Source organism: Calliphora vicina, chromosome 2 (genome assembly GCF_958450345.1).
Source record: "Calliphora vicina chromosome 2, idCalVici1.1, whole genome shotgun sequence".
Lineage (NCBI taxonomy): Eukaryota > Metazoa > Arthropoda > Insecta > Diptera > Calliphoridae > Calliphora > Calliphora vicina.
In genome coordinates, this window is record NC_088781.1 from 85977817 (window position 1) to 85993846 (window position 16030).

At 31.1% G+C, this 16030-nt stretch overlaps 1 long non-coding RNA gene across 1 annotated transcript; it reads right to left on the reverse strand.

The window, feature by feature from the left end:
• Positions 1 to 15596: 15596 nt before the first annotated feature.
• On the reverse strand, positions 15597 to 16030 carry LOC135950134 (uncharacterized). The gene is made up of 2 exons (XR_010575934.1): positions 15808 to 16030; positions 15597 to 15745 (listed from the first exon to the last, which is right to left on the reverse strand). It is a non-coding gene; the product is annotated as an uncharacterized LOC135950134 (long non-coding RNA).

The following is a 16030-nucleotide window of genomic DNA, read 5'->3' on the forward strand; positions in this document are numbered from 1 at the left end:
CTCTTCACACTCATTCTTTTGGTTCTAGCAACAGATATTCAATTAATAATACAGCATCGTAGTTAAAATTATCGAATTTTTGTCACCCATCTAACATTTTTTAGCCACAGCAGAAAAATGGCAATAATATTGGCTTAAACTTGTTTATATACTTTTTGGTTTGAAAAACACTTAAAATTACGAGTGTGACAAAACTAGTCAAATGCCGTTATTTCTTCTTTATTTCAAAAACTGATAAGTATAATTTTAAAAATTGTATTTTCAAATTGTATCAAATGAGTCATTGGTGCACTGATGGCTTAAACTTGTTCATATACTTTTTGGTTTGAAAAACACTTAAAATTACGAGTGTGACAAGACTAGTCAAATGCCGCTATTTCTTCTTTATTTCAAAAACTGATAAGTATAATTTTAAAAATTAGTCATCGGTGCACCATTGTTCTTTTTAAGATCAAATTGTACCAAAAAAAAAGTACAATTGTACCAATTTTTACGTTTACGTTTTTCCAAAAGCATTTGATATGTATAATGTACCAAGTACTTACATATGATTACTATTAATCTGAATACTTACTTGATTGTACATCTCTATCTTCATGTTTCTTGTAAAACACACATTGAACATTTTTCTTAAAAGATTGAATTTTAATACATGAATTAATCAAATTAATAAATGAATGCAACAGAAGTTATTATGCCATTCGATTCCTACAAGTGTCCACTTATCGTGCCCGTTCCCAGATATGATGCCCAACGCCTTGTATAATTGTGGCAATTTTTTTTCTAATTTAAATTTTTTTATGAAAAATGTTTGACATCAAAGTTTGAATGAGCCTACTCCCTAAGTTCAAGTTTTTCCAAAAATTCTTTGTATGCCATTCGATTCCTACAAGTGTACTCTTATCGCTTCCGTTCCCAGATATGATGCCCAACGCCTCGTATAATTGTGGCAATTTTTTTTCTAATTTTAAATTTTTTATGAAAAATGTTTATGACATCAAAGTTTGAATGGACCTACCCCCCAGGTTCAAGTTTTTCCAAACATTTTTTGTATGCCATTAGATTTCTATGAGTGTCCGCTTATCGTGCCCGTTCCCAGATATGATGCCCAACGCCTTGTATAATTGTGGCAGTTTTTTTTCTAATTTTAAATTTCTTATGAAAAATGTTTATGACATCAAAGTTTGAATAGGCCTACTCCCTTCGATCAAGTTTTTCTAAACATTCTTTCTATGTCATTCGATTCCCATGAGTGTCCACTTATCGTGCCCGTTCCCAGATATGATGCCCAACGCCTTGTATAATTGTGGCAATATATTTTATAATTTTTAATTTTTTATGAAAAATGTTTATGACATCAATGTTTGAATGGACCTACCCCCCAAGTTCAAGTTTTTCCATACATTCTCTGTATGCCATTAGATTCCTACGGGTGTCCACTTATCGTGCCCGTTCCCAGATATGATGCCCAACGCCTTCTATAATTGTTGCAATATATTTTCTAATTTTAAATTTTTCATGAAAAATTTGTTCATGACATCAATGTTTGAATGGACCTACCCCCAAGTTCAAGTTTTTCCAAACATTCTTTGTATACCATTATATTCCTATGAGTGTCCGCTTATCGTGCCAGTTCCCAGATATGATGTCCAACGCCTTGTATAATTGTGGCAATATATTTTCTAATTTTAAATTTTTCATGAAAAATTTTTTCATGACATCAATGTTTGAATGGACCTACCCCCCACGTTCAAGTTTTCCAAACATTCTTAGTATGCCATTCGATTCCTATGGGTGTCCACTTATCCAATTTAAAACATTTTTTCATGGCATCAAAGTTTGAATGGGCCTGCTCCCTACGTTTAAGTTTTTCTAAAAGAAGTTAGTATGCCATTCGATTGCTATGAGTGTCCACTTATCATTTCTGTTTCCCGATATGATGAAATTTGGCAATTTTTTTCTGTATATATCAAAGTTATTAAAATTTTTTTTATGATTATTTTATTTTAAGGTTATGTTGCGGTTTGTTCATTTGTAACAAACTTCATTTTGACATTTTAACAAAGTATTACAATAACAAATTTTATTTTTTATATTCACCACACCAAAACAAATAAAAACATCTACTGCAACAAAAAACAATCAGCTGTTTCCGGTTTGTTTTCTTCAGGTTGTTTTGTTCACGGGCGTTGTCAAAACATCGTAGTTGGCGTTTTTGTGTCGTTTATTGAGCGTTTTTATAAAATGGTATCGTGTATACAAATCTATTACAAACTACCCGTTAAAACGGTATCGTGTTTGGCGTATTTGCCTGTCAAAACAGAAAAAAACTGTCGTTAGAAAATTTACTCACGACAAGAGTAGAAAAAGTGATAACAAGTAATAAATTTTACATACAATTCAGATGATTTTCAAACATTTTAGATTAAAAATTACGACGCAAGCATAATATTTTAAGTTGGTTGGAAAAGAAAACGTATTTGGCTAGATGCTTTAACAAAAGTTTAAATAAAATAAACATTAAAAAAAGTGGAATGAAATCACTGATGACCTAAATTGTATTGGACCACCATTCCGTTGAAGGTATGGGCGGACTTCAAATTTAAATTAAAAAAAAGTGGAGCACAAGGCCGAAAGTCATGCAACAGGTGGTGGAAATTTGAAACAGTTTAAGTTATCACCATTAGAAGAGGCTGCAGTAAATTTATTGGATATGCTCACTATTGTACAACACAAAGAACCTATTGTACAACACAAAGAACCTTTCGGTTTCTCCAAAGAAAAATATCTCGGTTGAAAAAATGTTTGATATTATTTTAATAGAAGAAAACGATGAAACTGCTGCTAAAAGCGTAAAATAAGTTTTAGTGTTTTTTTTTTTTTTGATAACGCCAAAAAGGGCTCAATACTTTATTTCATTTAAAAATGTTGTTTACATATTTCACTTAGGTCTAATCCCGCGAAGCCATTCGACTTGTCTGCAGGATGCAAATATAAAAATATGGACTCAAATAATTTTAATTCAAAAATATATATGGGGCATTTCATGTCAAGTGAACCAACTTTTGAAATCGATGTCTTCCGATCGGGATGAAATTTGCAAGGTTAGCTCTATTGGATAGTAACTCAGACACAATTTTTCAACAACATCGGTCGAGAACTCTCTGAGTTATAGGGGGTAAAATTTTGACAATTTGGTCAAACAGGGGTTTTTTCTTATCCATGTAACTTATTACCTATTGTTCTTAGCAAAATGTGTCCCAAATAGTATAGATAGCTATTTCTTCGATCTTTCGAAAAAAAATAAAAAATTTTTATTATTTTTTTTCCGAAATCAAAAACTTTTTTGACTTATTTTTAAAATGCGTCCTTTTTTTTTTTTTTTTTTTTTTTCTTAAAATAAAGTTTAGATATTTTCCTTGAACACCTACTTGGTCGCTTAGTGGGATGCGAGTGGGATATCTATCAAAATAAATATTTTGTAACTCAAAACATAAAATTTTTGACTTTTTTTGCAAAATCAAAAACTTTGTTGACTTTTTTTTTCAAAATGGACCCTTTTTTAATCTTTTTTTTTAGGTCAAACAAAAGCTTAGATATTATCCTTGAAGACCCTTTTGGTCGCTTAGTGGGATGCGAGTGGGATATCTATCAAAATAAATATTTTTTAACTCAAGACTTACAATTTTTGACTTTTTTTTTTGCAAATACGATTTTTTTTCCAAATGGGCCCTTTTTTAAAATTTTTTTTGTAGTCAAAAGAAAGCTTAGGTCCATTCCTTTAAGATATTTTTAGTCCCTTAGTGGGATGCGAGTGGGATATCTATCAAAATAAATATTTTGTAACGCAAGACATACAATTTTTTAATTTTTTTTTGCAAAATCAAAATTTTTTTCCAATATGGGCCCTTTTTTAATTTTTTTTTTTGCTCAAAAGAAAGCCTAGGTCCATTCCTTTAAGATATTTTTAGTCCCTTAGTGGGATGCGAGTGGGATATCTATCAAAATAAATGTTTTAACACAAAAATTGTATGTCTTGAGTTACAATCCCACATCCCACTAAGGGACTAAAAATATCTTAAAGGAATGGACCTAAGCTTTCTTTTGACTACAAAAAAAATTTTAAAAAAGGGCCCATTTGGAAAAAAAATCGTATTTGCAAAAAAAAAAGTCAAAAATTGTAAGTCTTGAGTTAAAAAATATTTATTTTGATAGATATCCCACTCGCATCCCACTAAGCGACCAAAAGGGTCTTCAAGGATAATATCTAAGCTTTTGTTTGACCTAAAAAAAAAGATTAAAAAAGGGTCCATTTTGAAAAAAAAAGTCAACAAAGTTTTTGATTTTGCAAAAAAAGTCAAAAATTTTATGTTTTGAGTTACAAAATATTTATTTTGATAGATATCCCACTCGCATCCCACTAAGCGACCAAGTAGGTGTTCAAGGAAAATATCTAAACTTTATTTTAAGAAAAAAAAAAAAAAAAAAGGACGCATTTTAAAAAAAAGTCAAAAAAGTTTTTGATTTCGGAAAAAAAATATTAAAAATTTTTTATTTTTTTTTTTAAATATTTTTTTTCGAAAGATCGAAGAAATAGCTATCTATACTATTTGGGACACATTTTGCTAAGAACAATAGGTAATAAGTTACATGGATAAGAAAAAACCCCTGTTTGACCAAATTGTCAAAATTTTACCCCCTATAACTCAGAGAGTTCTCGACCGATGTTGTTGAAAAATTGTGTCTGAGTTACTATCCAATAGAGCTAACCTTGGTGCAAATTTCATCCCGATCGGAAGACATCGATTTCAAAAGTTGGTTCACTTGACATGAAATGCCCCATATACATATTACGTTTAAATATTAAAAAGTTTAAATTCATTGCGAGGATGCAAAATGTAGTTTTAAAAATGATTTTCTTTTAGAAATATTAGTTATATTAAGTAAATTTAACGGTAATTTATTGAAAATTGTTGGTAATATAACGGCTAAGGTGTTTTTGCCATAATTGTTTCTGTAGCGCTCAACTTTGTATCTTCCTTCAGTACGAAGTCGTGTGCTGTATGTATGGTCTAATGGTTTTAGGAATCTGTCGTCTTTATAAAATTCATTAAAAAGTGTTGTGTAATATAGGCTTTTGACGTTGAGTTTTCCTAGCTGGGTACCGATGTTGTTATTTGATCTGATGTTGTTGCTCCTATTGATGTTATCAATTTCTATATCGTATCTGTGATTTATGATGTTGGAGTTTGGGGTTTTGTTGTCTGGGTAGTTGTTATACGTAGAATTGTTTGTGATTATATTATTTTCTATGTTACCGTAAACCAAGTTATAGTTAATAAATCGTATGTTGTGTTGAAGATTTTTAAATAATATTTTCAAAATTTGGTTTTGTGTTTGCTGCAACGATTTGCAGTATGTAGAACTGCCCCATGAAGTAATACCATGTCTTACACTGCAGCCACACGATCAAGTTTTTCTTGATAGTCTTTTACATATACTGCTTGTCAAAATTTATAAAAATTGAAAGCTGTGACGTAGGCAGCACGCAACTTGAAAACAATTTTAGTACAAATTGGGCAAAAAAATGTAATCAGCTGTTTTCTTGAATGAAAAATTGAGCACCAACTTGAATGAGAAATTGAATGCAAGTTCGTTTCAATTCTTAAAAGTGTGAGTGTATTAGTAAAAAAGTTAAAACTTGAAAGGCAAAACTTGATCGTGTAACCCCCAAGTTAAGTATGATTCAGCTAGTGCAAAATACGCTTGTTTTAGGACATTAAATGTGGTACAATGTGCTAAGATGATACAGGCTGTATGCTGTTTTCCTTAATTTTTTGCGAAGGTATTGTATATGGGTAGCCATTTAAAATCTTCGTCGACATAAACACCGATATATTTATATGATTTTACCACTTCAATCATCGTAGTACATTTATCGTCTGAATTGGCTTTGTTCATGTAGACATTTAATATCGTGAAATGTTATGTTTATGTTTGTGTGTGTGATGTGAGGTGGTTTAATGTGCATTAATTTGGATTTTGAAGAGTTTATTACAATCCCGTTGTCATGACACCATTTATTTATAATGTCTAACTGGTTTAGCATCACAGTAATTGCAATATGAACATTTTTGTTAGATACTATTATTGCAGTATCGTCTGCGTATGCGAATGTTGTGCAGTTTTTTAAAATGTTGATCATTTCATTTGCATAAATGAGGTATAGAATAGGACCTAGTTCCACCCCTGTGGTACACCATTGTTCGAAGTGGTTTGGCAGCTCGTTGTGTTTTGGATTTTGCACGATATGTTCTAAATGCAAGGTAGTTTTTGAACCAATTCAGAGCATTGCCTCTAACGCCATTTCTTTCTAAGATGACAATTAGATTTTCATGTGATAAGGTGTCAAAAGCTTTGCTAAAATCGATGAAAATAACTAGTGATTATTTTCGCTCAAACTTTTATTTATAAAATTAGAGAAATTTCCAAGGAGTTTGTTGATGTTTTTCCCTTTTTGAAAACCAAATTGGTTAGGGTTTATAATTTTATATTTCCTCAGAAAACTAGTAAGTTGCTTCGCCATTATTTCCTCTAAAACTTTTTCGATAACCGGGAGAATTGCTATAGGTCTATAATTGTTGTAATCGTTTTTAGTGCCGTTTTGGTAAATTGGACGTATTAGAGATGTTTTTAGCATTTCTGGTATTGTCGCGCTGTAGATATAAGTATTAATAAATGTTGTTACTAATGTGGTTAGAATAGTAGCATTGTGTTTTAAATCTTTTGGCCTGATCCCATCTGCTCCTGCGTCTTTATTGATGTTTAGACTTTTTAAAATACCGTACACTTCGATCTCGTTTGTAGGTGATATATACATTGAGTTTTGTACTGATGTTTTGCGGAGTTCTAATGTTTTAATATCACAATTGTGGAGTATTTTTTGTACATTTTCATTAAAGCTTTTGGCAAAATTATTTGTTAAATTAGAAAGGTTTTCATTATTGAAATTTTTAATTATCGTTTTATCTATATTGTTTACATTTTTTCCTGTGATTTCATTAATTAATTGCCATGTAACTCGTGTATTGTTTTTATTTTTTATAAATTTGTTTCTGTAATAACTGTTTTTAGCATAAATTATTTTTTTATTTAAAGAGTTTCTGAACTTTTTATATTCAATTTCATATTTTTTTTATTTTTATTATTAAGATATTTGTTATAAAGTTTATCCCGAATATCACAACCTCTTAATAAATCTTCGTTAATCCACGGATTTGATTTTCTTTTTTTATTATTTTTTTTAATTGTTTTTGAATTTTCATAAATATTATTGAAAGTTTTATATATTTTATTAAAATATTCATTTGCACTTAAATTTTGCTCAATAATGTGGTTCCAGTTTGTTTTTTGAATTTGTTTGTTTACTTTGAAACTGTTTATTTGCGCACCCTGAGAAATTATGTTTTCCGTACCCTGGTTCAGAGATGCTTGTTCTCACTATTGATGTGTTGTTGTTGTTGATTCGTTTATTCTTACATGTGCATGATCAATACATGTACAAGGCCAATTCATACAAGGTGGTGGTAGTTCTACAAAAACAACAAATGGTCTTAACAAATGTCGAAAAACAAAAATTAAACAAATATGTATTAAAACTAAATATAGTGTAGATAATTGAGGGCTTTACTTATTTATGCAAAATATAAATATTTTGTTAATTAGCTTTGAATATATAGATATTGAAGTATAAAAACAAGCTTTGACAGATGTTAGAACCAAACAAGCGAAAAAAGTGTAATCAGCTGATTGACTGACTCCACCTTGTATAAATTCGCCTTGTACATGTACTTGTTATACCCTCCACCACCATAAGTGGTGAATGAGGGTATATATAAGTTTGTCATTCCGTGTGTAACATTGAGAAATATTCATCTGAGACCCAACAAAGTATATATATGTATTATTGATCCTTATGAAATTCTAAGTCGATTGAGCCATGTCCGTCTGTCTGTCCGTCTGTGTAAAACACGCTCACGTCCAAAATACGCAAACAAACTTAGTAGAGTTGCAAGAAAAATGTTTATTATTGTCCTAAGCAGTTTGGTATTGAAAATCAGCAAAATCGGTACAGTGGAACCAAAGTTATGAATGAAAATGTGGGACAACCTCAAAAAAAAATTGATAATTTTCACATATTTTTGAAAATTTTTTGTAAATATATTGCAGCTAATATCATAAAATTTTGCACTCGTTACTTTTATGATAAAAGGAGTATCTATGGTGAAAATTATAAGAATCGGTCCATGATTTCTCCTAGGCCTCATACAATATGGTTCTATGGTCTATAAATGCCTACAGAATAGGAATATCCACATAAAATTCAGCAAATAAAATAAGTTTCGTGGTAAAAGAAATTATATTACAAAATTTTTCGTGGATCGGCCCATATTTGACTATAGCCCCCATATAAAGTACACTTCCAAAAATCTCTTAAATAAGCATAAATGTCTTATAAATATCGCTATCAAGTTGAAATTCGACATGAATAATCCCCATATATACCAAAATCGCTGTACCTAATTCTATGAAAATCGGCCGATAATTGGTTATAGCTCCCATATAAGGACCACTTCCGAAAAACACAATAACCTACATAAATATCTACAAAATATCAATATCAAAACAAAATTTCACACACATCCATAGTTTATATTTAAAAATCATATTACTGGATTTTGTGAATATCGGTCCATATTTGACCATAGCTCCCATATAAAGTCCACTTCCAAAAATCAGTTAAGTACTCATAAAACTCTTATAAATACATTTATCATGCTAAAATTCGACAAAAATTATACTCATATATATAGATATCACTGTACCAAATATTATGCAGATTGGCCGATAATTGGTCATAGCTCCCCTATAAGGCCCATTTCCGAAAAAAGATAATAACCTTAAAAAGTATTAAAAACATATCGATATCAAAATGAAATTACGCACAGATCCAGTAATTTGAATCCAGTAATCATACTTCTGGATTTTGTGAATATCGGTCCATATTTAACAATAGCTCCCATATAAGGTCCACTCCCGAAAATCACTAATATCCTCATAAATTTCTTACAAATATAGTTATCAGGTTGAAATTCAAAATAAATTTATTCAATATATACAAAAATCGATGTACCAAATTTTATGATGATAGGACCATAATTGGTCATAACCTCCATATAAGAACTTCTTCAGGAAAACACATTACCCTGCACAAATATCCATAAAAATCTACACTACTACAAGATTTTTTAAATATTGGTGCATAATTCGGCATAGCTCCCACATAAGGTCCACTCTTGTTAATAGCGTTGTTTATATGACATTCTACAAAAATAACCCTTAAATACTTAGGACCATAATAGGTCATAGCATCACCAAAATAGTACACAGATCAGTAATTTGTATTCAAAAATCATAATACTGAATTTTGTGAATATTGGTAAATAATTGGCCACAGCTCTCATATAAATACATAAAAATCACGTAAAAATATTTTATGACAATCGAATCATAATAGGTCATAGCTCCAGCATAAGTCCCACAACCAGATATTTTGAAATTTGTCTAAATATATTTGTATACCCTTTTTTTATACTCTGTTTCTTCGCTTGTGGTTAAAAGGGAAAAATGTTGATCGAAACATATTAACTAATTATTAAGCATATAAATTGTTAATTTTCATTTCATGAGGTCCAGACTTAAACTCGACAACACTTCCCCTTTGCGCATGTGAAATTTCATTAGAATCGGACTTTTTTTTCTCATACCACTGTGCGCCACTTTGACACTCAGATATTGTAGATCGTTTAACCCAGTTCCAACAAACTGATTACGGTTACCTATGTAAGAAAATAATAATTTACACGAAGATTTAGAAAAATTAAATTTAGACGACAATTTCTCAATTAAAAGACAATAATTAACTGTGTCAAACGTTGTAATTGGAATTTCAGTTATAAATTGCTGAATTAGATACAATTTTTTGTACATTTGAAATAAAATATCTTCTGCGTAAACTAGTCTTTCTAACAATTGTTATATTATTACAGTTGTTATACCATCATATTTAGGTGGAGGGTATTTAAGATTCGGCACGGCCGAATATATTACTCTTACTTGTTTTTTTATTTACATCTTCTCTTGTGCAGTTATTTACAATACTCTCTAGCCCAAGGTGCATTTAATAAGGTGCCATCGGCACCACTGCTGATTATAGAAATAGCACGCACAAATGCCAAACAACATATATAAAAAATATTCGCCCGTATGTCAAACTCTATATATAAAAAATAAGTGAATTCGCCTGTATTTTTTTCAATTCGCCACTGCTGTCACCTTGTTAAATACGCCTTGCTCTAGCCCGTAAGATGATATCATTTCCATGTATTTTGTTGTTGTGATATTTTGTGTGAATATATCGATATTCATATCTCCAACAATAATGATGCCTTGCTTGTTTTTGTTTTTGATTTTGTTTATTATTTGATCCAGTTCTATTATGAATTCATTTTCGTTTTTATTTGGTGGACGATAAAGAGTAATAAGAAAAAAAGTTTTATGTTTGTTTGTTACTTCAATTTTATAGTTTCGAAGGAGTTAGTAGTGGAAATTTCAAATATTTTTATTATTATATATGTGTATATATATAATAATAAAAATATTTGAAATTTCGTCTAATTTACAAATAATATAAATATGAATTAGGCTTCCCATATTCTAATTCCTAATAATAGTAAGTTAAATAGATGATATTTACAAATAGACCTTGACAATGAAGATTGTTGATGACGCCCTTGGCAGGGTAGAAAATGCATTCCAATTTGCCAATTGTCTAAAAATTTTAGTATTCAGTGATATTATTTGAATTATTACAAATAAATTATAATAAAAATGAACTTAAGCCTAATTAAAAATTTACTTTCAAATTATATATATAAAAAGTTCGAATAATTACCAAAAATCTATAAATAAAATATACACATGGCACAGTAAAAGACTAAAATCAGTTTTCAATCTCCAGTTTGATTCAACGAAGAGTTGAACTCTATTATAACTTTTTGAGATTTGTTTAAGCTATACATCGTTGATTTGAACATTTACAGATGCTGCAATTTTTGTTAATAATTTCGGTGGGGTTTGGTTTGTTATGTTTTTTATTTCGATGTTTTTGTTCAATAGTTGTTGTTCCAGGTTGTTTATTCTTTTATCCATGTCTTGTATTTGTTTATCCTTTTCTTTATTGCTTTCGCAGAATTCGCTCACTTGAGCAGTAAGGTTTGGAAGGGTATTTGTTATTGTATTGAGGGCTGTTTCTATGTTTGCGTTTATTTGTGTGTTGTTTTGATTTATGTTATTAGCTAAGTCGATCATTGTTGTTTTTATGTCACTTATATCAGTTTTTACTGATGTTACATCGGCTTTTAGACCTGTGACATCGGATATAACCATAAAAACGCTCTTATTTACATCGTTTAACGATAGTGCCTCTTTGTAGCGTTTGGAATCATCATTCTCTTCGTAATCATCTTCTCGTTGCTGTTTTTGTTGTTGGGGTTGTGTAGAGCAATCATCTATTACAATGTGATATGCATTGTTGCTGCTAGTAGAAGCCTTACGAGGTTTGCATTTTTGACATCTCCAATTAGATCTTCTCTCAGCATGCATGGTGTCATATGTTTTTTCCGACAGAGAACAACACAAAGAAAAATGATATTTCGAATTACAAGAGAAACACTTTACAAATTTTGTTGGTAATTCTTTGTTGCATTGATCACAGAGATTCATTTCCATTTTTTATTGTTTGTTTTCTTTTGATAAAGTTAAATATTGTTTAATTTTGAGTTTATTGTGGATTTTAAACAGATTTGGTTATGTTTTTTAGCACAATATAAATTCATTAATTATTTAATTTTTTCAATGAGTTTAAAACACTTTTTTACTTAGTTTTCAAGAGCACAATAAAAGTTCGACCGTTCGCAATGAAAGTTCGCAAAATTACTTTTAAAAAAAGTCGCCATCACCTTCTTCTAAAGATGAATAAAAGCTTCAGAATCAAATAAAATTAGGTAATCTGTTACAATATGATTATTTTGCTGGCGTAGTCGAAAATTGTTCACGATACAATTGAATTTTAAATACGCCTACAAATACGACAGTCATCTAAATACGCCTACGCCAACCACGATAAGGGTGATTATATAACTCGGCGTCACCAAAGCTCATCAGTGTTAATCACACTGTGATTGAAACTGGACGTGTTTTATTTTTACTCCGAGTTAATTCGTTATTTTAATGTATCTATCGGAAAATAAATATCACCTGTTTATTATTTACGCGAAAGGACGCTTTTATTTTAATAATATTATTAAATAAAAAAATCAAAACAACAACTAAAAGACAAATAAGTAAAGAAAATTCTTTATTTTTGTTAACCTTTTTTGTGCATTAACTATTAAATAAAGATAAAGAGTATTTACTAAAGTACTTAAAACTACTCTTTAATGAGTCTCTTTAACAAAAACAGTGAGCGAAGGTTAAGTGTAAACGACAGAAATGCATACAGTTAATGTAGATGAAAAAATATAAACAAAACAAACAGAAGAATAGATGACAACTTGTTTTTAACAGCCAAGCCTGTTAACCGTGCTCGTTCTTGTTCCGCCGCATTGACAACAACTAATGATTGTCAAACGAAAGAAAATTCAACAGCTGTAATTGGAGAGTCCATTCCTATGTATGAATTGCCAAGGCATATAGCAAATTGCCACCCGTATGTGTTATTTGAGGGGAGTTGCATAACACATCCCAATGTAACAAATCCAAAGATGATTCTAAAATTAAAAAATGCAGCAATTGCGGAGGTAACCACACAGCAAACTACAGGGGTTGTCCTGTCTACTCAATTGTTAAAAAATCAGAAAGCCAGAAACCGAAAATTTTCTCCGCTCAGTCATTAAATAACATCAATTTGAACTACCCCCCGTTGCAACAGACATATGACAACAAAGAAACATATGAAAATGTACTTAGAAACACGCCAATTTTAAATTTTACCAGACTAGAATCTACAATAGAAACTCTTGTGCAATCGGTAAATAACTTTACAAACTCAATGAGTAACATGATGCAAGAAATGCTTAAGATGCAATCAATGTTATTGCAGGCTGTGCTTAACAGACCATGAACTGCCTAAGAATATGTTTTTGGAATGTAAACTGCATACGCCAACACAAAAACGAACTCGAATATTTTTTAAGAAACAAACATATTGATGTAATGCTGGTTTCTGAAACTCATTTGACGTCCAGTAGTTCATTTCAAATAAATGGATATGTAATATTTGACACCAAAGATCCCAGAGGTAGAGCCTGCGGAGGCTCGGCAATTTTAATAAATGCTCGAATCAAAAACTACTTAATGTGTGATTTTTGCGAAGATTATCTTCAAGGTACTACAATCTGTCTTGAAGATTTCCATCGAAACTTAGTGATTTCATCGATATACTCACCCCCTAGATTTTCAATTACAGAAAGTCAATATAATAGATTTTTTAAATCACTAGGCCCCCGTTTCTTGCCTGCTGGCGATTATAATGCTAAGCACACATTCTGGGGATTACGACTGATTACCCCGTGTTTTGTTCGATACAATTTCTAAAATGGGTTTGAATGTGCTTTCGAGCGGCCAACCTACTTACTGGCCTACTGTACAGTACACATTGCACGGAAAACATACCGCTAAGAACACCAGAAAACATCGATCACACTCTTATCAATTTCGATAAAAATCTCAAACTGGCTGATCAACATGCTACCCAAACCCCCCGACAAATCAGATATAATAGAATTAATTCTGCAGATGTCGAACGGCTCTTAAATGAAAAAAGAAGATTTCGAAGAGAGTGGCAATTGCACAGATCCCCTCAACTAAAATCGAAGCTTAAAGATTGTATAAAAAGACTTAAAAAGCTCTTGGATTTTCGAAAAATGGAATCAACCCCGCAATCGGATTACTCATTATGGCGAGCAACAAAAAGTCTTAATGTATGTAAGTCCCCCTTGCGAAATTCGAGTGGTTGTTGAGCAAGAAATGATACTGAAAAAGGGAATCTGTTTGGTAATCATTGAAAAAAGTATTTACACCGGGCACATCAAACGAAGCAATTCATTTGCCACCCCCATTTTGGAGCAGCCGTACACCTACGTTTTGAAATTCGAGAGATCGAAAATGCTATTGTTGATTTAAATCCCAAGAAAGCGCCTGGTATGGACAAGATCAGCAACAAGATACTTATGAAGCTACCCCGGATAGTAATAAAATTTTTGTTTATTTTTAACGCTATATTACGACTTGAATATTATTCTCCAGAATGGAAGGTTTCACTGGTTACCATGATACCCAAGCCGAGAAAAGATCACACAAAAGTAGAATTATACAGACCCATCAGCCTATTGTCTAATATATCAAAGCTATTTGAGAAGATACTTATGAACAAGTTGTACCCGATGTTAACTGAAAACACTTGTATTCCGAATCATCAATTTGGATTTAGAAGAAAACACAGTACTATCGAACAAACCCATAGACTTGTAAATATGGTGAGAAAAGCGTTTGAAGAAAAGAAATACTGTTCCGCACTCTTCATCGACATCTCTCAAGCGTTTGATAAGGTATGGCATACTGGATTAATATACAAACTGAGTCAAAATTTACCCGCAAACACACATAAGCTTTTGGAAAGCTATTTAACTGGTCGAACATTTAAGGTTAAAGAGGGAAACTTTTTAAGTACTGCACAACCCATTGAAGCTGGAGTCCCCCAAGGCAGTATCGTGGGACCTTTTTGATGTATTCGTCTGATATGCCAAAACAAGATTCTAAGAATGATCACAGTTGCCCCCTGGTATATCAAAAACGCGAATATACACGAAAAATGTACAAAAATATTTTAAAAAAAAAACTTGAAGTTCACCCAAACCACTGGCCCGCAACATATTAGATAACCGTGGCCACACTCGGTTAAGAAGGAGGGACACAGCAGACCTAATCTAGAAGGAAGAATGCCAATTTAACCAAAACAACCATGAATAAAACATTTTTTCGTCCGGCACTGGCTGGACTAATTAAATAATAATTATTAGATATAAGATTTGAACCACTTTTTGTTAGTTCATTAAATAATGAAGAGACAATAAATAAATGAAAAAAAAACCAAGGCTGCATGAAAATCCGATATTTTCTGAATCTTTAACAGCATTCAAGTGATCAAGTCTTCGAACGTATAAACTAAAATCATCTCCTAATATAAAAGGGTCAGCCTTTTGTGGCTCATATTGTTGCGGGTGGGACGAATGAGAATTTTACCCTATTGTCAACACCACTGTATTCATATTTCAGCCACCAAGTTAGAGTAGTTTTTGTTTGTTTGTTATTTTTAGTTGTTTTCCGTGTTTTAGAAATGCCAATTTCTATGTTGCTTGTTGTGATTTTTGTTTACCTTTTATTTATTTCCTTTGTCCATTAAAATGTTTCGTGAGTCTTGTGTAAATGATTTTATTTTTGTTATGTACATGTTTTTTCTTTTATTCAATAATGTTGATTCTATTTAATGTATTTATCTTCTGTTGTTTAATATTTTTATCTGTTGTCCTGTTTTCATGTGTAATTTGCATTTGTTTCAGTGTTGCTGAAAATTAAGGAAAATAATTAATTAAATGAATTTTTGTGTTAAACAATTGTGTAACTTACCCTTAATTGTTCTCTGAATGTTTCGCTATATTCCAAATTCTCTGTAAATAAATGCAAATAAGAATTAAATAATAAATAAAAATAAATTAGATGTTTACTTACATGTGTCTGCTTCTTCGTGGTAAAATGTCACTATAATGTTTATGTATGTGTGTGTAAGTGTAAGAATGCACTGTTGTATTTTGTACTAAATGTATATGAAGTTGGCAATGTTTTTACGTTA